The 25,162-nt window shown below is 48.8% G+C and overlaps 1 long non-coding RNA gene across 1 annotated transcript; it reads right to left on the reverse strand.

Annotated features, from left to right (window-relative positions):
• Positions 1-12,408: 12,408 nt before the first annotated feature.
• Positions 12,409-15,657, reverse strand: LOC116808679 (uncharacterized). Its single transcript, XR_004368640.3, has 2 exons — positions 13,525-15,657; positions 12,409-12,842 (listed from the first exon to the last, which is right to left on the reverse strand). It is a non-coding gene; the product is annotated as an uncharacterized lncRNA (long non-coding RNA).
• Between the last annotated feature and the right edge of the window lie 9,505 nt (positions 15,658-25,162).

The raw sequence follows: 25,162 nt of genomic DNA on the forward strand, positions 1-25,162 counted from the left end.
AGAAATACAGAGGTTCAATGTGCTTCAGACAAACCCAAGAATAACCATTGCACTGTGGAAAGTATTTGCCACTAAAGCATTTTTCATTAAAAGTGGCATTTCTAAGAGTTCTATCCTGCTGAAAAGCAATACCAGCCTCACATCAGAAAGTCTTTAAGGAAAATTTCCATTGCTATAATTAACTTCTATGTTGAGATTGTATTGTTCCTTTTTCACAGAAAAATCTCAGCAAAATTTCCATGGTTTAGAGGCAGCCAAAAAGGTGTCCTATTCCATTTTGCAGGAAAAACTTGTGGTCACAAGGCATCTTGGAGAACTCCAAGTTACACATGGGGTGCAGAGCAAACACAGGGTAAACATCTATTCCCCTGAAACCCAAGACAAGCCAAATGAAAGGCTCAGCTCATTCTGTGACACTGGAGCAGCTACAGAGTCCTATCTGCTGGCCAGCAGTTGCCATGGGACCACAGAAGAGTTAGAAATAATACAAGATCCAGGCTTGTACAGCATGTTCCTTCTACCAATATACCACTTCTTACAAGCTTTATTATTGACTTGCAAAATATGTGAAGAGACTCCAGAATGAAGACAAAACCTTAGACAAGGAATCTAAAAAGAAACCCAGGCAGCTCAAGCAAACTGTACCCCTCACTGCAGCCAGCTTCTCACCCAGCTTGGCTCCAACAGTGAGGGACCCTTATATATGAACTGATATTAGTCCCCACAAAACCAAATTCACTTTTTCCAGACAGGAACAGTCCTGAATGAAGCCCTGTAACTCCCCTGAGCTGTTTTTGGGTTGCTAACACACGCAGTTTAACAGACTAGCCACTACAGGAACCCACCCCACACACATTTCTGCAAAGTCCTCTGGTTTGTGTGTTGCATTTCAGAGATGTGGAGGGGTAGACAAGACTCTCCAAGGTAACATCTAGAACAGAATTTAACTCAATTGCCTGTGCATTGAGCCCAGTAACTTCCAGGTTTCTCTGTGCAGCTTGCTCCTCACCATTCAAATAAAATAAGAACATGCTTGAATTCTACTTTGAATATAGATCTAATAATGAGGTGCTGGTTTTATTCACGTATACCCAAAGGACATTAATAATTCTGTTTCCTCCTGGCAATAGCAGTCCACATACTGACAAAATAATATTAATTTCATCTTTCTGAGATTAGAATATTTAACTTTCTTCTCTTAACCTTGAGACCTAACTCCAAAGATACTGGTGTACTGATTGTTGATGTCTCCATCCCTGTAAAAAGGTCAGAGCCATTCTCCTACTTTTTGTACCCCTTGATCAGACTTTACTGAACCTAAAAAATAAAGCTGCTGTGAATTGGGTAGGGACGGAGCAGAAAAAGAAAGTCTAGTTTATGTCCAGAAAGACAAAGGAAGCAAAAACTATTCAACTGTCCCACAAACACAGAAATATGATCAGCTAAACCCCACAAAGAGCTCAGAACCAGATGCATCTCATGCATGCTGCTACCCAGAGAATCATTAGGAGACCAGGGAAAGGTGAATGCATTTTGGAAAAAATCCTCATGAAAGTAAAGGTTGCAACTGTGATTACATTGGATTCATTGCTCATAAAACCCTTATTTTTATTTGTTACAGCAGAATTTTCTTACATTTCAGGAAAAAGATCAGAAACAGCCTTGCTGTTTAAGCTGCACATTTCCAGGATACAATCTGGAGCTCACATGTCAGAGCAGGTCAGGAGCTTGTGAAGCAGCTGACCCCATTCCCAGCAGAAGACATCCTGCCTAAGAACAAGGCATCATCTCAGCTTTCCTGCTTCCAAGCCAAGTGCCTCAGGCTGGTGCTCCTCCCCCAGCCCCCACAATACCTGGTCTGCTGCTGCCTTCCAGCATCCAAGCAAACCCCAGTATTGCCCATTTTTGTAGGTGCTGGTTTCCAGGATCTGAAGCTGATGTTGCCAGATACAAGGATTCCCTTTATGAAAGCCACATCCTGTTCTGCTACTGAATCTTGGTTCAGGAAAGCTATCTATAACACATCTGCCACTTAAAGATCACTGACAAGTACAATTAACACCAGGTCAAACATACCACTCCACATTTCAGACACTCTGGTTTCAGCTGTTGTAATGAAGCTCTTTGATTGTGCCAACGACTGGCTAAAAAACCAGGACATAAAGCAGGGTCAAGAAATATCTGCAGGATTTCTTTTTCCCCTAGTTAATGAGGATTTTAGTCTGTATGTTGCTTACTAACTGAAAGAAAAGGGATTTGTTAGGATTACTGTCTCTACTAACATGAAACCTACTAACGTATAAATATGTATTTTATATATTGTACAGGGTTAAATGATACCCAAAACCATCCAAAAACTCAATATAAAGTTGAACAGACCTATCTTGACCCTCAGTTATTCAAGGAGGCAAGTCACCCAGGGGAAAAAAAAAAAAAAACAAACCAAAACAAAAAAAAAAAAAAAACAAACCAAAAAAAAAAACCAAAAAAACACAACAAGCCAAACAGAACCCATATCATTCCCCAAATTTCTTTCAGGCCCACTTCAGTCCCACTGATGCATCTTCACTCCTTATTAAAAAAAAAAAGCCCAGTGCCTTGTCCAGAGATTCTGATAAACAGAGTGAGGCTATTCCAGGATATCTCAGCAGAACATGAAGCTAACAGGAGGAGCATATTTATTCCCCAACTTTTAGCAGCTTCAGTTTGAAACTGATTTTGTTTTTGTGGCATTAGACACTGCTCAGTCCCAGGACTTGGCTTCACACGCAGGGAACAGCCTGTGAAGGCTCTGGGTGGAGCTACATGGACAAGCACATTAGATGGGCACAGCTTCTGCTCTTCTTTGGTTTAACCCAGGAAGAAGGAAGAATTCCCAGAAATCCCATACGCTGCAAATATCCTTTCCCAAGAGGAAAAGAAATAAGTTTAACATGGTTTCACAGAGTCAAAAGACGTGGTTTGTTGGACTGGTATTTGGCTACACTCCCAGATACACCTGATCCCCTTCACTGCTCACTCACCATCCCGCAAGGAACACCTGTAGCAAATCATCCACTTGTCCTAAAACAGCATGTTTGGTTATGAAAAACTGAAAAAAGGAGACTTAAAAAGCAGGCTCGTATCCTATGAAATGCTCCTTTTGCTACTCCGGATCTTTGCAAGCAAATCACAGACTCGCACGTGTAGCTCAGTTGGTTTGGTCATCATGAAACCTCAGATTCTGCAGGTGACCGACCTTCTTCCATCCCACCAGCCTGCACTGCCACATGGGACAGCTGACAACACAAATACATCCAGCCCCTTATCTTCGGAAGGCTTCCAAAGACTGCTCTTAAAAGGTCTGCACAATGTAGCAAAACAAAAGAACATTTCAGCAAAAATTTTGCACCTTCCCATAATGTTCTGTTTACAAAACATACATCAAATCAATTTTTTAACCTTCCCTTTGATAATATAAATCAAAGTAACTGCCATCCATGTCATATGTCAGTCATTTAACCTAGAAGAGGATCACTACTCATCAGAAATGGAAAAAGTTGCCCTAAGCAGCATCATAAAGAACTTAGCCAGAAGGAATTTTTGAAACACGAAAGGGGAATTGTGAATAGATATGAACAGGATAACACTGCAATAAGCTCCACATGGGTACAACAAACCAATAGCAATAAACATATGACAACAATCAGCTTCACCTTTAAACTCATCTCTCCAAGAAAAGGAAATAGCTCTCACCTGTGAGCCCACGGCAGATGGTGACACACAAGGTCACAAGGATAAGGTGGCTGCATGGCTGGGGGGCTTCTTCCTGAGGAGCAAAGCTTGTCCTTACCTCACAATCCAACTGAAGTTTATAGCCAGGTGGTGATGGACTACCAATCCCAGCTGCTGGCACATCAGGGAACCTGGGCAGAAGGCAAAACAGAGAGTCAATACAAATGGCCAAAATGTTCCTCTCCCTCCATACCCCAACCATATAACTCCATCCATCAAGAACACCTTTCTAAAGCAAATCCTGGTGGGTACATGGAGCATGGACTGCCCTGGTAATAGAGGCTCAAAAGCTGATGGCAACATCCCACTACAAATGGGTAGAAGAATCCAGGGCAGATCCTTCCCTTCCTCAATGACATCCCAGGTAGAGTCACCTCCGGGAGATGGGGAGTGACACTTTTCACCTGGGGTACTCATAGCTAAGCCCAAAATGGATTTGCTGGCAGTGTTTGCCCCTTGCTGTCATGTTACTGGCACTTGGCCATAGCCTGGAGCAGTAAAGCAGACAAAAGCACACAGAAAATTATGGGATGAGCTCTTGGAGCAGCCACACGCTCATCTTGAGTTTCAGACCCTTCATTTGCAAATCAGTTCTGGCTGACACTATGGCAACTGGGCCACAAGAGTCTTCCTTCTCCAAGGGGAGAGATAAATTAGCCCCATTCCCATTGCTTATTTTGTCATGCTCAGCACGAAAATCTTTATCCAGACTACAATTATTCAATCATTGACTTACAGCACAGGCAGGTTTGGAGGATCATCAGAAAATAAAGGAATGTCTCTTCAGCAGTATCTCTCAACCACTGTGCCTTAAAAAAAAAAAAAAATATATATATATATATATACACACACACACAGATGTCAGAGTTCTCAGAAGATAATGGAAGGAATTCTGAGCATTCAAGATGACTACAATTTAAAATCCTTCAGTTAAACTACAGATATTTTGCCAAAGTTTTTTTTCAAAAGTGAAAGGCTCATTCCACCACAATGCAACTCTTTCCAACCCATGTGCTTCAAGAAGAAACAATGATAGCTCTCTAAAAATGTTTTAAAAATGCTTTTATTGAAAAAACTAGGAGAGAAGAGCTAATCTTTTTAAATCTTTTTCTCCTCTTCCTTCAGCTCCTTTACCTTTCCCTACCATTTTAATATAGAATAAGAGGAAATGCCATTTAAAGACAAAGTTCAGCACATACTTTTTCGTTGCATCAAAAATAGATTCAGAAAGTAAGTAAAACACTTTCTTTCTCTAGGAAAAGAAAAATCACATTTTTAGAAAAAAAAAATTTAAAACCTTCAATAAGCTTCCCTTACTAAGTTTTAACCTGATGCTCTCTCCAGTTAGGGCTACACATTTAAAGTCTTTCTAACAGAGGCATAACAAACCTATATTAAGCTTATTTATTGTTACTTGCTAGCACAAAAATTTCTTCTTTCCAGCTAAAACACCAACCTGCACTCATAGCCTCAGAAAGAGTTTGCTCAGTGATCAGAATCCCTAATCCTCAAAACTCATTTAACTTTACAATCAACAAATCCATCCCTGGTGAATATTCCAGAGACTACTTTCCAAGCAGCAGAGTGAGATTGCCTGCCTAACTGGAGGACAGGCAGGGAAAATAAAAATAAAAACTTGTTCATGAGTGCTGCAGATTTGCACCTAAATGCCCTATTCTCCCCCTCCAAGCAGGGCACACCCTCCATCCTCACCCCGTCCAGCACCTTCTGCTGCACAGCTGTGCCTGCTGTGGGAAGAGGGGTTTATGTGGGAGAGGGGTCTTGGGCTGGGCTTGTTGTCACTGGGCAGGACCTGTTGTAAAGGGGTGGGACCTGTTCATGGAATCTTAGAATCACAGGATGCTAGAGTCACAGAGTGCTAGAGTCACAGAGTCACAGAATCACAGAATGGTTTGGCTTGGAAGGGACCTTAAGGATCACCTGGTTCCAGGGACAGCTTCCACTGGACCAGGTTGCTCCGAGCCCAGTCCAACCTGTCCTTGAACACTGCCAGGAATGGGGAATGCACACCTTCACTGGGCAGCCTGTGGCAGGGCCTCGCCGCCTCACAACAAGGAATTTCTTCCCAGTGCCTAATCTAAATATCCTCTCTTCTGTTTAAAACTGTTCCCCCTTGTCCTGGTACCACCTGCCTGTGTAAAAAGTCACTCACATGCTGTTTTATAAGCTCCCTTCACATACTGGAAGGCTGCAATGAGTTCTTCCTGGAGCCTTCTATTTTCAAGGCTCAACAACCCCGATAGGAGACCCTGCTCCATAGGAGAGCTGTTCCATCCCTCTGGATCACATTTGTGGCCCCTTTGGACCCACTTCAGCAGGTCCAAGACTTTCTTGTGTTTTGGGGCCCAGAGCTGGATGCAGCTCCAGGTGGGGCCTCACAAGGGCAGAGCAGAGCAGGAGGATCCCCATCCTTGACCCTCTGGCCACACTGCTTTGGACACAGACCAGGACTTGGCTGCTCTGTGCTGTGTGCAGCCTTTCACCCACCAGAGCCCCCAGGCCTTCTCCACAGGGCTGCTCCCAGTGACACGTCACTCCCAACCCATATCCATGTCTGGAATTGCCTGGATTGCCCAGTGACAGCACCTGGCACTTGGACTGCTTGAAGTTGGTGAGTTTCCCATGGGCCTGCTTCTCCAGTTCCCTCTGGCTGTCATCCCGTCCTTCAGGAGTGTCACCTGCACCACTCAGCTTGGTGTCACCTGCCAATTTGCTGATCCCACAGTCTGTGGGAGATGGAGATTGATGCTGTTGATATTAATATTAATGTTCCAGTCCCAAGACACAGCTCTGAGGGACAGCGCTTGTCACCAGCCTCCCCCTGGACACACAGCCATTGACTGCAGCTCTCTGGCTGCAGCAATCCAGCCTGTTCCTTTCCCACCAAATCGTCCACCTTTCAAATCCATGTCTCTCCAATCCGGACATAAGGATGTCGTGTGTTAAAGGCCTGTTGTGACAACACACGGCTAAAACACACACACACAGGGTGGTTACCAAGCTGTGATAGATGGCATCAGGAGCGCTGCTTTCCTGGCTCCAGAGCAGTGCTGTTTTGTAGGGTTTGGGTTCTTTCAATGATCTTTAAGCATCCAAAGTGATGGTACCCCCTGGCTTTCTGGAGGGGCACAGCCAAGCTGAATGCAACAGGATTCCACAGTGCTCCACACAAGTACTTGGCCCTACATGCTGCCTCCAAGTTAGTGGGTGCCTGGGTTGATGCCTTAGCCAGAATATTTGTCTCAGCAGCATTCAAGAAATAGACGACTCAAGCCAACTCCTACAACAATTAAAGTCTCCAGTACTATGCCCAGTAGAATCCACAATGAAACTTCTGCCAAGCCTCATCCAAGTGCTGGCCTAGGAAAGAAAGAGAGAAATTCCCTTAGTTTGCAGAAGGTCAGTTTTAGTTCTGAGTGCTGCAGATTTATCAGAAGACGTGGGAAGTCTTGAGCATACCTTGCCTGGCTCTCTCCATGCTGAGCTTAAACTGGGTTGGCCACAAGCCTTTTGGATGTGAGCATGGGAACCACTCCATGACAGTGGAAGCCCAGCCAAGGCTTTGATAGGTTCTGTGTGGTATTTCTGGGACTTTCCATCCTGAGGAAATCATTAAAAACTGTGCTTTTCTGCATATGTGCTAAAACCTGAGAAATAGAGCACCTCCATGCTGCAATAGTGGAGTAATAATTTCATGTTCCAAATAACAGGGTTCTTCTTTCTCTGTCCTTAGAAACAGTGATCAGATACAAAGGTTGAAGGACCAAGAGATCCCCTTCAGCTCCTTTTCCTTGAGGTTGTTTAATATACCCCTGAGGGAACGGACCCTGAACTAAATCTTTTTTTCATGTCCTAGCACATGGCAACTCAGAAACCAGTGGGGTTTCCAGGCAACTGCTGCATTCTCTTGAGAAAGCAGCATCTCCAGCCTGCTTTGCCCCTAGAAATACTTCACTCAAACCATGCATGAATGGCAAAGATGTATCTGGATGTTCATAGAATAAATGACACAAACTGCTGTCATAGCTTGAAGTCTGTTTTCACTTTGGCGGGGTGAAATGAAGAGCTTTGTTCACCTGCAAAAGCAGATATCTATATCTATATCTATATCTATATCTATATCTATATCTATATCTATATCTATATCTATATCTATATCTATATCTATATCTATATCTATATCTATATCTATATCTATATCTATATATACACATATATAGTTCCTTCCCCTAAATGGTGGAAAAAGTCACTTTGCTGCATAACTCCCTGGTAGGCATTGTGTCCCTGTGAAAACCATGCCCAGACTAAGTCAATTAGAGCCAAATATTTCCCTTCTATGCAAATCAGGCTCTAACAAAGCCAAGAACCGCTCAGTGTTTCCAAAGACAGAGACCAAGGGTGCCTGTTGGCACTTGCCCTCTGTGTGATCTCAGAGCTATGAGGATGCCACGGGAGCCACGTGGAGTGGGACAGGAGGATGCAGGCAGCTGGGAGATGGTTGGGGCAGGCAGAGAACCCCAGTGGGTGAGCACACAGCTTGGTCTCCAGCTGTAACTGCAGCACCTTTGCAAGGAGCTCTCTGATTGCTGAGCCAGCCCCATTTTGTGGGCACAAGGTCTTTGCAGTATTTCAGGCACCATCTGCTAAGGCACAGCAGGTGTGCTAATAGGTTATTTTACGAGCAGATGCAAATACACCAAAAACCCCACTATACACAGACACAGATTTCCTGGAGGGTGGAGGGCAAAGGAGCCCTAACTCCCCACCACCTTTGCATGGCTTGATGTGGTACCTGTGTGCCACCACTGCACCCACGCATCCTTTGCCAACTCGCCCAGCCCTGACCGCACACACGTGATGGCTCAGCTTGGTTCGATGGTTTTTGCAGGAGGAGGTCAGAGGGCTCATTTGGAGATATCCAAACTATTTCAAACGTATTTTTAACTTAGCCCCATTCCTTTATGCTACAGTGGCATAGGAAATGCTGCCCCTTTCCCTGTGCAGCACAGCAGATGCAGAGTCAGGAGTTTGAGCACAGCTTTAAGCCACTGCTGTAGATGCATCAGCTTTCCTGGCTTCCCTCATGTCTCTGCCTCGCCGTGCCTCACACAGCCCCCACTCAAAGCAGAGAGAAGGATAAACACCTCAGACAGTCTGGAAAGGCTGGGTATTCCTCCCCTTTCTTCATGACTGCCATGGACTTGTCTTCCAGGGTTTCACAGCTCTCCCTGGGCTCGACTGTTCATTTCATTGCTCCATGCTTGGCCTCTCCTCCGTCCTCCCCACGACTCCTCGCAGTCGGGGGTCACTGAAGCTCGAGCTGCTGAGCCTCCCCAAGACCCTATTCCTCATTCCCAACCCGTGAGTCACTTCCTCTCCTCAAACCTCACCTTTCAACTTCCATTTTTCATTTACTTATGATTCTCTCTCTATCTCCATTGAGGTTTTTGCTCTACAGCATTCAGTTGCAGCCCTGTTGGTGCAGGCAGGAGTGCTGCCAGTGGTTTCAGCAGCAAATGGAGAAGGGTGAGGACATCACATAAACACACGGAGCTAAACCTTCCCTCTATGTAACACAGTGCCAGCCCCTGTGGGGATGACCTGACTTGCATCTGTTGGAAATCTAAGTTGTGTTGCTGCGATCACTTGGGGTTTTTTTTTCTTTCAAGAAAATAACATCATCTCTCAAGAAAACAAATCCATCTGAAAAAGGGAAAAAAAAAAAACTTTTTTTTCACATTATTTGAAACTGGCACCTTTTTATGATGTTTCATTTGTATTTTGTGTTCAAATTATTGTTATTTTTGGAAACCATCCCAAATAGAGCTTTTGGTGGGAAAGTGTAGTGTCTGGCCAATAAAATAATTACTATCAAGATTTCAAGCAGCACACTGAAAATTCATCTCTCATTTTAAAATAAGTATGAAAAATAATTAGTGATAATCTAGTCTCATATATTGTAATTTTAAATGAGTTTTGAAAAATCCCCTTTTGTCTATGAAGCATCACAAAATTTTATCTCATCATAAAACCATGTGGGCTGAGGTTTGGGTGTTTTGCCATCCTCAGCCCATGGCAAGCAGTAGGAAAGGGACTTGTGAACAGCAGGGTCTGTCTGGGACTTCTGGCTCAATGGTCTCTGATGGACACATCCTTCATGGCTCTGTCTCAGATAAAGCACTGACTCTTCTGTGGTTAAGTAATCCTTATTCTTTTACTGCATCAGCTATCAATAGGAAGGTCCTCTGTGGAAGAAGTGGATGTTTAACCAAAATGGCCAGGCCTGGAATTTTAGGATGTACGATAAGCTGTACCTATGGTCAGAGCAAAGAAAATTCAATAGCTCCTATGGCCCCTTTCAAAATGTCACTCTTTACTTTCAGCATCCTCCTCCTGAGCTCTTCTCCCCTTGCACGCTCACTAATGCTCAGTGGCAGTCACTGCCATTTCCTCAAGGACTTGCCAGCTGAGCACTCTCCCTCCTCACTGAGGTGATGTCACTGTCCAAACAAAGTTCTTCCTCCTGGAGTGTCTTCTGAAGGTCCCCATCCTCAGCCCAGGCCTCTCCAAACAGTTTTTTTCTTCCAAGGAACCACTGGGCAGAGATACCTCTAGGAACTCATGAAACAGGGGTAGTAAATCCACAACCACCCCAGAAGAGAAGAGCATACTTCTTAATTCATGCCACCTTCTAACAGCAAGTTCAGGCCCTCCAAGTGCTCAGGTCTGAGTCTGCCCAAAGCCAACAGTCCTTGCCCTTGCCCAAAAAATCCCAGGCTATGTTGGGGTCTGAGCTTGCCTCTCTGGTTTACTGCTGACTCGTGTAAATCCCAATTTTCTCCTCCTGCTTGTGACACAGAACTCAAAAGGACTTTCCCAGCATCTTCCCTAATGCAAAATCCAACAGTTTGACAGAGTTTGCTCACTCTGGCCATCCTTGAGCTCTCCCTTATCACTGCTGGAATAGTGACAGATGCAAACCAAGGAGGGAAGAATGAACCCTGCCAGGGACAGGGGACTGCTCTCCATGGATGGTCCCCTCAATTCCTGGTGACCATCAGCCTGTGGCAAGGGGGGAATGTGGGTGTGCAGGGAACAAGGGACAGACAGAGCTTGGGAGGGTGCTCTGGTGCCTGCACTCAGCTCAGGGAAGCCTGGTGGTGCTAGAGGATCTTCCACATCCCCAGATCAGCAAGCCAGAGATGAATTACTGGGGACAGCTGAGACGGGAGGCAAATGGCATCACACTGAAGCCGAACAAGGCCTGTGACTGTGCGCTGTGGGATCCTAAATATTTGGAGAGCAAAGGTCAGGAGAACAGGACACTTCTCAGAGATGATTTTCTTCGCACCCCAGGCAGGGACATGGAACTGCTATGCCTGGAATGACCCTGGGTGTTAGCCAGAGCCAGCGCCCTTAGGGGTCACCCCGAGGTTCAGTGGTACCCGCAGGCAGGTCTGTGTTCCCCAGGCTTTGGTGCCACCAGGGCCCAGCACGATGCCCTCCCTGAGCCTGGCCAGTGTCTCTGACAGCCCTGATGTGGTGCAGGCCAAGGGCAGGAGAAAGGAGCCCTCTGGCCGAGCCACATCCTCGGTGGGGCGCGGTAGGAGCTGCTGCCGGGTGGCTGATCCTCCTTGCCGTGAAGGAGGATCATGTCCCCCGTGCCTGCTGGCCAGGCCCCTGGCTGTTTCCAAAATAAACACTTGGGCATGACAACGCTGACATTTGCTTTCCACCAACAGGCGCTGGGAGAAGGAGGCAGCCGCGTTCCCCTTTGCAGGCTGGTCACGAGGCAGGAGACAACCTGCTCAGTGCAGGAGTTTGGGATCATGTGCCACACCATCCATCCCTCCCCCGAAAAGACATCCCTCCACCACAGGGTCAGAGCTTTCCTTGATGTCCCACACCTGGCTGTGGCTATCGCTGAGGTGTAGGCAGGGTTGGTGAGCTGGGATTTCACCTGCTGGCCCTTTTCATGCTGGAAGAGGTTAAAAAGGCACCTGCAGGGAGGTTGGAAGGGAGAAGTTGAGTAAAGGATCCTGCCATAGATGTGGACAAAAAGGCTGTCAAGGGTCACCACAGCCTAACCCACCCACAGGAACAAGCATCTGTCAGACCCCTGATGGAGAAGGGTCCACTGGGACACTCACAGGGGACAGGGAGGGGTTTCCATAAGGACACCCACCTCAGGGTGCCCTCTGATGCTTCAACCTTTCTCCCCTGTCTCAATTCCTATTCCCATTTGGGAATCAGGTGAGATCCGCCTACAGAGTGCTGGCATCCCTGGGATTTCCCCTGGAGGGAGGGCTGGAGACAGAGGGCAGTCCCTGGGAATGTGGTGCCAGTCAATTTTATTCTGGGAGAGATGCCAAAGCCGAGCACAGCTGCCGAAACAGGGGCTTTCCTCACGAGCAGGCTGCTCTCCCGCTGCCCCTGCCCTCGGCTGAACGCTGGGAGGAAAGTGGGGAGAGATTGTACATCCCTGTGCTCACCCCAAACACCCCCTGCAGGGGGGAGAGGCATCAACATCCCCCCCAGCCACGATCCCAAACTCTCACGCTGGAGCTGTGTGAGCATTGCTGTCACACTCACTAATTAACCAGATAATTCAGCTCAGTGAGAAATGAAGGGATTTATTTTTCTGGTTATTGCTCCAGCCAGGTTAAGGCATCTGGAAACAACTCCCACATCTTCAAGCTGAAGTGAGTATTGAAGGACAAGCTGCAGCAACAAAAGGTCAGGCTGTTAAATCGCATGTCTATAATTAACGCTCCCAGCCCATCACAAAAATGGTCAGGAATCACAAGGCTGAGCAGGGAAACTGAGGCACAGAGCAGAGAAGCATCATCCCCCAGGAGCAGATCATAGCTTTGCCTCATCCCCAGCACCATCCTGATCTCCTCTTTGGAAGAAAGTCTGGATAGAACTCTTGCTGAGCCAGACCCAGGTCCCGTCTCTTGGAGAGCAGCAGGCAAAGCAGTTTGGGAGGGTATTGAGGGGCTAACGGTGTGGGTGAATTCCTCCAAGCTGCTGGATGCTTCTCGCAGCTGCAGAACAAATTCAATAACAATACTCTGAGCAATGCCTTTTTAATAGGCACGAGGTGAAAAGAACCCGACGAGTCAATATTTGCGGATGAAAACAAAATAAGCCGAGCTGTTAGCACAGAGGAATGCGAGGGAGGCCGGAGGCTGCTGGGGTAATTATTATTTCATCTGCCAGACAGCCGCGGTCCTGCCCACTGCCTCCTTCCCCCACTGCCCACGCTGGCTGTGCCGGAGGGAGGGCAGGGGGAGGTGGGGACGGGGCAGAAAAAAGCAAATTTGGGCGAGAGGATGGGGCTGGCTCAGCGCTGCGCCCGCCGGAGGGTGAGCGCTGCCCTGGCCCGAGTATTTAATGTCAGCGCCTGGAATGTGCTTAACACAACATTTTACAAGGGAACATTAGTCAAGCATCTGCACTGACAGAGCGGGTCAGCGATAAGGAGCCAGTGCATGGAGGCAGCTCTTGTTTCAGCCCAAGGAGGGTGAGCCTTGCAGAGCTGGTGCCAGGGCAGCCCTGCTGTCGGTCTGGCTGTCCTGACAAGCATCACACAGGAGTGAAGGTGCCACAGTGACGAGCGGGGTCTCGATTCCCACACTCCCCCAGCTATTGCCTGTGGTGTCTGAGAGCTCTCCTCCAAACCTCCTGCAAGGTGAGATTTGGGGGAACCTGTCCAAAAGCCATTACCTGCCACATGCCCCTGTTTGCAGGAGTGCTGCTGTTTGGCTGTCTGTGGGTGGGAGCTTTCTCATGACACATCTCAGGCTTTGCTCCCTTGTCATGGGTTCTCTTGAGAGAGCAGCTTCCCCCTGAGCCAGCACTGTCAGGCCATGGCAAGAAGTATCCATCCCTAATCAGCAGGAGCAAGATGTGCCTGGAAATCACCCAGAAATCAGGTCAGTGAAACATTAGTCAGCTTTGCCTGTGACCTGAAAACAGCACTTCCCTCCATCTATTCCTGGAGCTATCCCTGTTCATTAGCCTTCTTGGCCCCTAGGCTTAAAAAAATCACCCAGTGTCATGACTCTTTAATAAGATGTCATCTTCAGCCATGACAAACACGAGCACTCAATAAATAATAGCCCTGCCATGTAATGTCATGCCTCTACCATCTGTTGTAGCAATGACCGTGCCTCGCTCACCTGCCACCCTCTCCCGGCTGCTCTGTGTGAGCAGCGAGAGAGCCAGGCCAGGGCTCGGCCATCCAGCCCCTCTGACAGCTGCCAGGTCTAGCTCTGGGGTGGGCAGGGCAGCCAGCACTTCTGTGGGGCAGGGAACATGCTGGGACACAGGTGGAGATGTGGGATCCAGGGCAGGAGAGAGGGATCATGGCCCTCAGCGCCTGTCTGCTTCGGGAGATGCAAAGGGGCTTCCTGACTTTCCTCCCTCTCTTCTCCTTATTCTCACCTTTTTTCTTGTTTCATTATTCTCTTTTTTCTTAATATCTTTCCCCTTCTGTCTGTTTTCCTTTCCCCTTTCCTTTAATCTCTGCCACACTCCTGCATCCCTGTGCTGGTTTCCTGCTGGCCTGTTTGAGCACAGTCTCTCAGCTTCTGCTGCAAACTCACTTCCACAGAGCTTTCCAAGCATTGCCTAAGGGACAGAGCAAAGCTGAAGGCATTTGGAAACTCACTTCAGCAGTTTTGGAACAGTTCCCCTTGTCCTCCCCATCCTCTACCACTAGCGAACATTAAACCCTTTGTGCCTTGATTTACCCATCTGCAGATCTGGGATTAATGACCCAGAGCAAACCTGTTGCCATGGGGTGGGTTTTTCACACTGGTTGGCTGTGGACACTTAATTCTGCTCCCCAGCAAAACACCTCCCCTCTGAGCCACGAAGAGGAGGCTGCACTACAGAGCAGCTGTTGCTCCTCACTGCTCAAGCAGCTCCTGTTTCCCTTCTCCACACCCCATGCCCGTTCCTGCCCCTTGGTACAGCACCTTCCCAAGGCTGGGGTGACACAGGCATCAGGTGGGAGTTGCAGAGCCAGGAGGAGGTAATTGTTGGTAGCAATTTAAAAAGAATTAAAAGTATTTTCAAAATGGGAAAGCTGATTCTGAGAGGGATTCAAGTGTGCAGTGCCCTCGGTCTGCAGTGAAGGAGAAGGACACTGCCTCTCAAGATGCTTTTTTTGCCCCCTCCCTTTCCTGTGAAACTTGGGTTACAGCGAGTGTGTAAAGGATCGCAGGACGTGGCAGTGCTGTTTGCCATGAAAACTAATAGGGCCATGCCTGCTTTCATCAGGAGTGTAACCAGAGCCACGGATGATGTTTTAAAAGGCACAGCAGCTTCAAGTGCAAGCCGGGATTTATTAATGAAATCGAAACCACGCTCGAGGCTTTGCGAGTCTTATTTTAAGAGTCTGAAGGAGCAAGGAGTGGGCTGCCTGGCTGGGTGGGCAGGGAGGCAAGGTGGCCAGAGCTCTGACACTGAGCAGTGGTGACAAGCAGCGGTGACAAGGGCTCACAGCACTGCTGGGCTGCTGTTCTTGCTCTGCCACAGGTTATGTGCCCAACCCTGCTCGTGTCACTTAGCCTCACTGTGCTTCAGCTCTCAGCCTGCACAGGGGGATGTGAATCACTCTCCTACAACACCTTTAGAGAGAGATTATACTTCTGTAAAAATAAGGATCATGCTCCAAAGATGCTTCCTGTCTCTGCTCGCTTTTGGGGCCCCTAAAGGACCTAAGGCAGTAGCCAAGGGTTCCCACAGGATCCTATAGGTTCAGAGAGCAGCTCTGGGACCTTGTCCCATTCTGGCACTGCTGTGTGACAGGACAGCCATGCATGTGGGGACAGGATGAGACAGGTTAAAAATGTCCCAAGCAAATAGATGCCCAAACTCTAAGGGTCGCTGGTTCTGCTACAGACACAAAGTCCATTCATGCTTGAGGTCCCTGGTTTCTGCTGCTTTGAAGCAGAGGCAGAGCAGTGGCCACTGCTGGAATGTTGAATTCCCAGTTTTGGCCAGCTCTCCATACTCCTGATGCTATTCAATAGACTCAAATAACTCCTGTGTGCTGATGGATGTGCTACCAGTCCTCAGTCAGGCTGCAGGAGGCAGCAAACACAGTATGCTCCTTCTGCTTCAGGAGAGAGCAAGTGCATCTGAAAGCTGAATTTGGTGCTAGGGGAAAAGGAGACTGTGCTCCTGAGAGCATGTCTTGGTTTAACCCCAGCAGACAGCTTAGTGCCATGGAAATTGTTGCTCAGTCCCCCTCACCCCAGTGGGGTAGGGCTGAGAATTAGAAAAAAGTAAAACCCATGGGCTGAGAACAGTTTGAGAACTGAAATTAGTTATACTATAACATTAAATAATTAATAATAGTAAGGAAGATAACAAAAAGAGAGAGGACTAAAACCCAAGAAAAACAAGTGATGCATGATGCAATTGCTCACCATCCCATCCCCGAGCAGTAATAAGTGGCTCCTGGCCAACTCCCCCCTGGTTATATACCAAGTATGATGGTCTATGGTATGCATTATCCCTTCGGTCACTTCGGGTCAGCTGTCCTGGCCGTGCTCCCTCACAGCTTCTCGTGCACCTCCACGCTGGCAGAGCATGGGAAACTGAAAAGTCCTTGACTTAGGGTAAGCACTACTTAGCAACAGCTAAAACAGCAGTGTGTTATCAACATTATTCTCATACTAAATCCAAAACACAGCACTGTACCAGCTACTAGCAACAAAATTAACTCTATCCCAGCTGGAAACAGGACAGAAAATTATATGGGTTAGGGTCTGTTTCTCCAGCCCAAGGACAGCGTGGCTGGTTAGCAAGTGGGAATTGTGCAGAATAGATATTCCTGTACCTGTTTATCTCTTTTTAAAAGAGAGGAAACCCTGTAAAGTAAGCATTTCTGTTTGGAAAAAAACTGTTGGAAAGACTTTCTTAGCCTCAGATGCCCTTGCCATCTGCACACATAAGAAACCCTTCATAAGGTTCTCATTTCCTCTTTACCTTTTTTATATAGCCCATAACAAGATCCCTAATTTTAATGGACTGTATGGATCTCACTAGCAGGGAATGGCTCTAGAAGAGGGGCTTTAACCCTCTGTTTCAGCAGGACCAGCAATAGAGCTTTTGGTCCACTGCAGGTGTTGGTAGGATTTCTGCAGCCACTTCCACCAAAGCCTCCCTTCCTGCCAGGAAATGTTCAGATGGACATGACCCATGCAATGTTTGTGGAAACTTGCCCCTCTCTCTCAAATACCTATGAAGCTGTACAAGGAAAATTAGCAGCACTTTGCCAAGCTGGAAGATGTGGAGAGAGATGTTCAGTCAGAAAAGAAGGAGACAATGGACCCACCATCCTTCTGGAAGCAAAAGGTACAGCAAGGGAAGTTCTACCTAAATATTCAGAAAATAATTACTACTGAGACTAGCGACAAGAGAGTTAGAAAATCACATGGGAGGGTGACTTCTCTGGGCTGATCCTTTAGGGGAAAAAAAGACCCTAAAGATATAAGCCCAGGGGAGTGCAAATGGTCACAACACGACATCACACCAGGTCTGGATCTGTTTTAAAAGGCTCTTAATGGCTTGGGTGAGATGCAGGGCAGAGTGCAACCCAGCCCAAAAGATGTTTTGGCTTGGCATCCCTTGCTCAGGGCACAGCTCCACATGGGTGTCAGAAGCCTGGCTGGGATCTCATCTGGGAAAAGCAGCTCATGGGAGCTGGTGGAGTTGTTACTGCAGATGGGTGAGGGCAGCACCAGGCAGGAGGATTCACGGAGCACATGTCAGCAGATCTGGGCTGGTTCCTGGGTTCTGACAGCTCCTTTCTCCCAGAGTTCCTGGACAGGAGACAAAACGTGATTTCTTGCTCCTTCCACTCAAAGACTGTGAAAGTCTGATTTATGATGAACACTCTGGAAAAGAAGAAAGCTTGGCTGTGGAACCAAGTTCAGCTCCCAGCCAGGAGAACCTTGTATGGGATCAGCAAGTTTTAACCATGCAAATCGAATCTGAGTCCAAACAGAGCCCTGTTTCATGACTTCTGCCTCTCCCTTTCTCACTGCACAGGGTCAGGCTACCTTTTCCCTCAACAAGCCCTCACATCCATTCCTAGGATCGGGGACAGGCTGGGATGTTGTAGACAATTATTTTTCCTTTTTGTCTTTTCTTTTCTCTTTTATTTTTTCTTTTTTTTTTTTTTCATTTTTTCTTCTCTCCTCTCCTACAAGGCACAGCCAAACACATCACAGCTCTGTCTTTCACTGAGATGATTCCCAGCTGCCAAAATGTACTGGAAGAGGTCCACCTGCCTGTGAGCCTGTCACCAAAAGCTGTGTCTGAGCATGGCCCCATGCTGTGTGACCCCAGGCAGTCTGGGGAGAAGGAATTTTTTGGCTCAGTTGTCAACCATGAAGGTGAACAGGTGACCTTTATTATCCATGCCTTTGTTTCCCCAGGTGGATGCAGCAGGCCAAAGGCCACCACGTGTCCTTTTTCTCCAGACCCACCACCTCCTGGATAATCCTGAAGGTGGGTTATGGGAGTGATGTTTGGATGTTGCTCAGGATGTCTCCAGTCACAGTAACAGCAAATCCTCACCCCGTTACACAGGTGAGAGCCATTCAAAGGCAGCACTGATGCACCCTGGAGAGGTGACACCTATCCAGGCCTGCTGCCACTAGCAGAATCCAAGGTGCTCACAAGGCCCACAAACCTCTGTCTAAGACAGGAAATCTGTGCCCGACAATCTGGTTTACAAGGGAGGCACAACAGGCCCTGAATGGGTCCTGATGAACCTGGTATACACACAGACATGGAAGGACAGGCAATAAATACACATTGCAGAAGGGAAAGTTTGGATTAGATATTGGGGGAAATTTACCCTGAAGATGGTTCAACACAGAGGACCAGAGGTGTGGGGGAATCTCCATCCCTGGGGACTTTGCTGTACATAGCCCTGGGCAATCTGACCCAAGCTGACTTTGCTTTGGGGCTGTTGGACCAGAGATCTTCAGAGGTTCCCAATAACTTGAATTATCCTGTGACCTACCTCCAAAGCACTACCCAAGATTTTCTTGCAGCATCTAAAGTTCAATAAGCCCATCTGGTTTTCTGGTTCTAAATCAGCAGGATCCTAATTCTCCCTTATGGTTTAATCCCTTAATTCATCTGGTGTGATCCTGTAGTATGTGGCTGGAGGAAAAGGAAACAGCGCAGCAGAGAAAAGAGAGAAATGCAACAAGTGCCCCTGAGATTAGTATATTACTCCTCTTCTTTCCTGTTTGCCTTCCTGCTGTTCTGCTTCCATGAAAATTTGTGGGATTTCATCCAAAGCTCCAGAATCTCCCCTCCAGCAGTGTCTAGGGATGGATGCTTAGAAAGAAAATAAAAGAAACAGTGAGCACAGGATGATTCTCTCCCTGCTACTCTCTGCCAACCTCTGGCAGCTGAAGCCTGAAGGACATCTGAAGTTAAAGGCCACATCCAGACTTGAGCACTTGGTAGTTACCACCTGAGAGTCTGCCAACAGCGTGAGAGCCATGAGAGAGTGAGTTTTACAGGATAACCCAGGGAAAAGTATTTTGTCTTCTTCATATGAAACAGGCTGTCCAGTTCTCTCACTGGACACCTCCCTGTGCCCTCTCACCTCATCAGTGCTGCCCTGGCAAAGTTCAGCTGCACTGTGGATATCTGGGGAGCTGGATGGGTGTCCAAGTACCCTGTGTTTCCTCAGAGGTGTGAGTGAGTGAAGCACAGCTTTATGGAGGAAAACAATCTACACATATACTCACCGCTTTTGTCCACCAAAGCAGCACATGGTGGTGGTAGGAATTCCCTCTCCATGATGTTTTGGGGTACTCAAAGTTCATACAGCTGCAAGAGGAGAGAGAGGGGATGCCTCGCCTTCCCCCATGCTGACACACAGGGCTGGCTTCGAAAAGATGTCAGTGGAGTTTGGAAAAGAAGCAGAAATATGTATTTCCCTAATAAGCTGAAAACTTCAATAAATGTTTTCCCTCAGTAGGATGTAGCTGAGGAATCTGGGGACCATTGCTGGAGCCAACCTCTCTGAGAGGAGAAAGTGAAAAACCAGTCCAAGTGCAACAAATGCCTGGACAATAAAGGGATCTGAAGGGGTTCAAGGATAGGAGGGATTTTTTTGTCTCTCTATTGTTGTTTCTTGATTAATATTTACATGTCAGAACCAGCACAGCACACCTCCAGATCACACACAGGATCTCTTTCTCCTTACTTGGGCAACAGAACCTATGGGCAGGACGATTGTGCAAACAAAGATGTGTGCCAAGCCCACCGCACCGAAGAAAAGAAATAAAAATACCAGTTATTTAAAACACATGTATTAACAGAGGGGTTGACCTCTCCCCTGCCTTTGTGCTCTGCTGACATCGAGGAGGGAGATGAAAAACCTCGCTGGAGCATCAGACTGGCCCCAGCCCCTGAGGGATGGAGGGGCTTTGCTGCACTGGCCCATGGACTCTATGGGGCACCCATTGGCACCTGCTCCATCTCTCACATCACTCCTGATGGCACATGCACCTCTGCCCCCCTGCTCCTGGGGAGCAGAACACAGCTGCAGGAGAAGCTGGTTGAAATTCCCACCCTTCCCTAGCAGGGAAAAGTACAGCTTTTGTTCAAACAGAGGGACAAGGCAAGCGGCTGCAGTGTTGTGATACCTGTGGGAGCCTTCTTGCATGGCTGGGCCTCATGTGCATGTGGTTGCAGCATCTCCTGTGTACAGTGACAATGACAGACACAAAAGGACAGGATTCAGACAAATCAACTTCATGCCAGCAAGGCTGTGGCTCTTTCTCCTTCTCGTGCCTCTCTCTGCATCTTTCTTCCCTGCCTCCCCTCTTCAAATGCATCCAAATCATTACAGCCCAAATGTTCCAAATTTAGGGATGAACAGTGTTCCCAGCATTTTTGCTTTGTAAGGGGGATAGAGAGATACAGAATAGCAGGCACTGCTGTCACCCAGCCCCTTCCCCCTGCCTGGCTTTGCAGCAGCTCTCCAAACCCTGAAGAGAAGTATCAGGTCCTGCCTGGGGGTCCTCCACTCCACGAGCAATTACAGCGACCTAATCTGGGTGCTCCAGCACCTGGAGGAGGGTACAGGGCCCTTGGGGAGATAATGGGAGTCAGAAGGCCAGAATGTCTTATCAACTTGTTTGAAAGCTAAGTCAAGCCCTTCAAATGAAAGCCCTTGGGGGAGAGGAGATGATCTTCCCTCAAGTGTCAGGCACATTTCAGCAGTTTAGAAATAGCACTGTCCTCCCTCCACCAAACTCACTTCGCAGCACCAGCCACAACATCAACCCTGGACCTGCTTCTGACAGAGTTGAGCATCTGTGCTTGATTCAGGTAGGTGCAGCCAGGATCAGGCCTCAGGGGTGTTTCCAGAGGCACTTTCAGCTGCCATTTCTTGGTTCAGCCTTCCCAGGTTTAAGCTTTGTGTTTTTCCCTATGCAGACCAAAGAAGGGGTTAAACAGAGCTTACCTTTTCAGGATCAGGACAAGATAGTCACTTGGCTGGAAAGAGAGAAAGATCCAACCGCTTTCTCTCCCCCTTCCATCCCATTCCTCTTGCCACCCTGTTTCTCTCCTGCACATCCCACTGCAAAGCAGCTCCGGTTGCTCAGTGATGAGCTGTGAACGCTAATGACAGGAGAGGGGACAACATCCTGTTGTCTTGCTCATCCTTCCCAGATCCTGACACCTGTCAAGGGCAGGAGGGAAGGAGCTGAACACAGGGGATTTTCCCCTGCCCTGCTGCAAGACACCTAGGGCTGAGGCCACTGGCTTTCAGTGAAATTCCGGGTCTGCGTTTCCCCTGTATCCACCTCCTGCTTAAAGTCGAGGGGGAATTGTCCCCAGAGGTGTGCGGAGCTGCTGGTTTTATTCTTCCAGTCCTGAGAACAAAAGGAGCATCCCCAGACGGAGCCTCGGGTCTGCTAAGGCAGTCAAATCCCAACTGGCGATCATGTTTTATCCACGGGCTGAGTTTTGGGATGGGCTCAGCAGAGACACCCAAAGCTACCCAAGGGCCGGTGGTGTGGCTGGGCTCTCGGGAGAGCGGCTGGAAGGGATGAGACGGGAGAATGGATTTGCCAGCTCTGCCTTCTCCCAGGACAGCGGCCAGCCCGCCCCGCGCCGGTTCCTGCCTCTGCCCCCGGCTTCTCCCTAACGAGGTTTCCAGCTCGCTGCTTTCAGCACCGTCCAGGGCTGAACGGGACTGGGGAAGGAGGTGGGGATAGCCGCTCCCATCCCCCGATTTCTCTCCTCCACGGTATTAGGGGAGGGTTCGGGTTACACCAAAGTAACGCGAAAGAGGGGCAAAACTGAGGAAGGGGCGCAGAAAATATCGTCACCGACTCGTGGAAAGACGGGCGAGGGGGTTATAAACCCTGTGCGATGATACCTTCGAAAGGGGCAGCTTGGGGTTGCTTTCGGCGGTGGTCCCTGCGTCCTGTGCAGGAGTTTGTGATGGAAAGTCTGCAAAAGCCATTAGGACTTTTGTGCTGGGGCACTAGAAAAGCAACGCAGACACCACTCACTTTTCTAAATAAACATTAGTCTTAAAAAGTTTGCACTGCTGACCCCCGCAGCTCTGATTACTTGTAATTCTCTGAACCATATTTTAAGGCTTGTAACAATTTTTTTTTTTTTTTTTTCCGGGGAGGGGGTGGGTTTTGTTCGTTCCTTCCTGCAGCCGTGCCACAGATGTACCGTGTGCGCCGGGGCGGGGGGGGGGGGTCTCTGCCCAGCCCCTAAAGCAGGTCCTTATTCCACAGCCCTACAGCCACAGCCCCTCCGCATATTGAATTTCCCGAAGAAGATTTTTAGCTTTTTCCTCTTCTTTTTTTTTTTCTTTTTTTTTTTTTCCTTTTTGCCTTTTAGTGGCTGGGACCACATTTGCGATCCCGGTGCAGAGATGCTGTTCTCCTCTCAGTGCAGAGGCGGTGCGGGCTGCGGCCCCATCCCCACCGGGCTGTGCCCTGAAACAGCCCCGGGAACCCTCCCCAGCCCCCCCAAAAAGCCGCATCTCCGCAGCACGGCGGAGGCAGCTGCACCGAGGTATCATCGGCATAATTGGAAGGGTCACATGTTAAACCCTCGCTGTTGTTGGCGGTAATGTAGCTGTGTCCCCCGGTTGCACATTTACCGATTTCTCGCAAACCAACCATTGTCACAAGGTTCATTCCAGGAGGAGTGATCCAATGGGTTGCCACGGTAACTATAATGACATTAAAATAGAGGCGGCAGCCGCCGCCCCCCCAAACCCCCTCCCCTCTTCTCCCTCCTTTAAAAACCGGCAGCAACCCGGCAAAATTCCGCACCTTCCCGTCGGGGCAGCCCGGGGAATAACTCGGGTACCCAGCGGAAAACAAACCGTGTGGGGCGGGAGGTTGGTTTCTGTATTTCTATAAAACCTTCCCAGAGAACGCGGCCGAGGGAAGCCCCGAAACGCGGCGGAGCCCTCACGGCCGCGGGAGGCGAAAATGACCAAAATGCTGAATTTCCAGGCGGGAACGGCGAGCAGAGCCCGGGGCTGGGAAGCGGGACCGAGCCGGGATCCATCCCTGCCCCAAGCACTGGGAGGGAGCGGGGAAAAGGCTACAAACCCAAAGGGTTCTACAGCCCCGCCGAGGCACCTGCGGCTTGGGCGGTGAGAGCCTCTCCCTCGGCCCGGCCCCGCGCTAGAAATCCGCTTTGCACCACTTGGTTTTCCGGGAAACGTTCGTTTCCGATTAATTTCCCTTTATTATATCTTATCGGTTCTGCTACGGTGCTTTCGCGTATATTTTTTTTTTCCCCATGAATTTTGAGGCCATAAAAGATGTTTTTAAAAAGAACCCCTGTTTCTGATTATCCCAAGACGCGCGTCCCTCTCGATGATAATTTCTCTGCTCTCTGTCCCAGGCACATAAATAAGTGCGACAAAGGAATACAGTGCAAAAGCAGAAGGAAAATTCTGGGAAATCGACTATAATATCAGCTAGATCTGGCGTGAGGCTCCAATATGTTTAATTTACGTATAAAACAGTGTACTGCCCGTTTTTCGTCCTCTACAGCTGATAGCAGCGCCTGAAATCCAGCCTTGAAGGATTTCAGTGACGCTTTCCAGAATATTTTTCCTGATCTCTCAGTGAGGCCGGGAAACGAATAAATACTATCAATTTCTCGCTTTTTTGCCCGTGGGGGAGCAAGGACAGAGTGGAAAGACCTGACAGCTCCACTCAGATCCGTGGTTTCGTTACCTCCACCAAAATGTGCCCAACACCTGCCTGCGGTTGGGGTAGATCCCCACTCCGGGAAGAAAGGGAAACGTGTTCACTGTTGGCAGCGCCGGAAAAATAAAATTTAAAAAAATTAAAAATTTTTTAAAATAAAATTTAAAAAAAAAAGAAAAAAGAAAAAAGAAGGAGGTGGAGGGGGAAGAATTCTGCGCAGCCCGGAGCGGCGCCGCCCGCAGCCGGTTCACACGCGGTTCGCGGCGGCGGAGCGGCTTCCTCCGGCCGGCCCCGACGGCGGAGCTGCGGCACCGACGCTCGCACCACGCCGAATATCCGCCCAGAGACAGGGCCACAGGGCCACAGCGGGGCTGCGGCGGCGGGGAAGGGGCCGAGGCTGCAGGGTCTGAGGGCACCGCTTGGCCCCGGCCTCCTGAGGGCTGCCCGACCCCGCAGAGCTGCCTCCCTCCCCCGCACACAACCTACTGCTGCTGCCACCCACATCTCGGCAGAGATGGTGAGGGTGGCATGCAGGGACCACCCCGCAGCTTGGACAGAGTTTCCCACCTCTGGCTGCTCGGGGTGGGAGGTGGTGGCAGTCGCCGCTCCCGGGGGGACCCGAGGGTGCGGTCTCCCCACAGGAGCTGTGGTGGGGGAGAAGCAGCCGAGGCGGTGAGAAAGGACCGGCCGGAGCCGCGGGAGAGACGGGGAGGAGGCCGAGGGTGGGTGTCCCCAACCGCAGGGCCAAGAGGGGGTCCCTGTCCCGGCTCCTTGGGTGTGCGACCCTCCGCAGTGCGGCTGGAGGGCAGCCCCGGGAGAGCAGAGCTTACTGGGGAAACAGCCTGAGCTCAGCTCGCTCCCGCTCCAGACAGGCCAGAAATGTTCTTTTTGACCATCTCCTGAGCTGAAGAGCCGTCAAAAACGTCCCGCTGAAGTGACCCTCTTGGCAGGGACTGATTGAAAGACATGCACAGCATAGGAGCATGACTAAGGAGAGATGGCAGCCTCATGGGACAGGGGAAAAAACGAAATTAAAACCGAGTTAAAAAGGAGAAAAGAGTGAGAAAGGTGGGAAACCGAAATTGTCCTCCTTGTGAAACGTGTCGGGCTTC

This window comes from Taeniopygia guttata, chromosome 8, assembly GCF_048771995.1.
Source record: "Taeniopygia guttata chromosome 8, bTaeGut7.mat, whole genome shotgun sequence".
NCBI classification, from domain to species: domain Eukaryota; kingdom Metazoa; phylum Chordata; class Aves; order Passeriformes; family Estrildidae; genus Taeniopygia; species Taeniopygia guttata.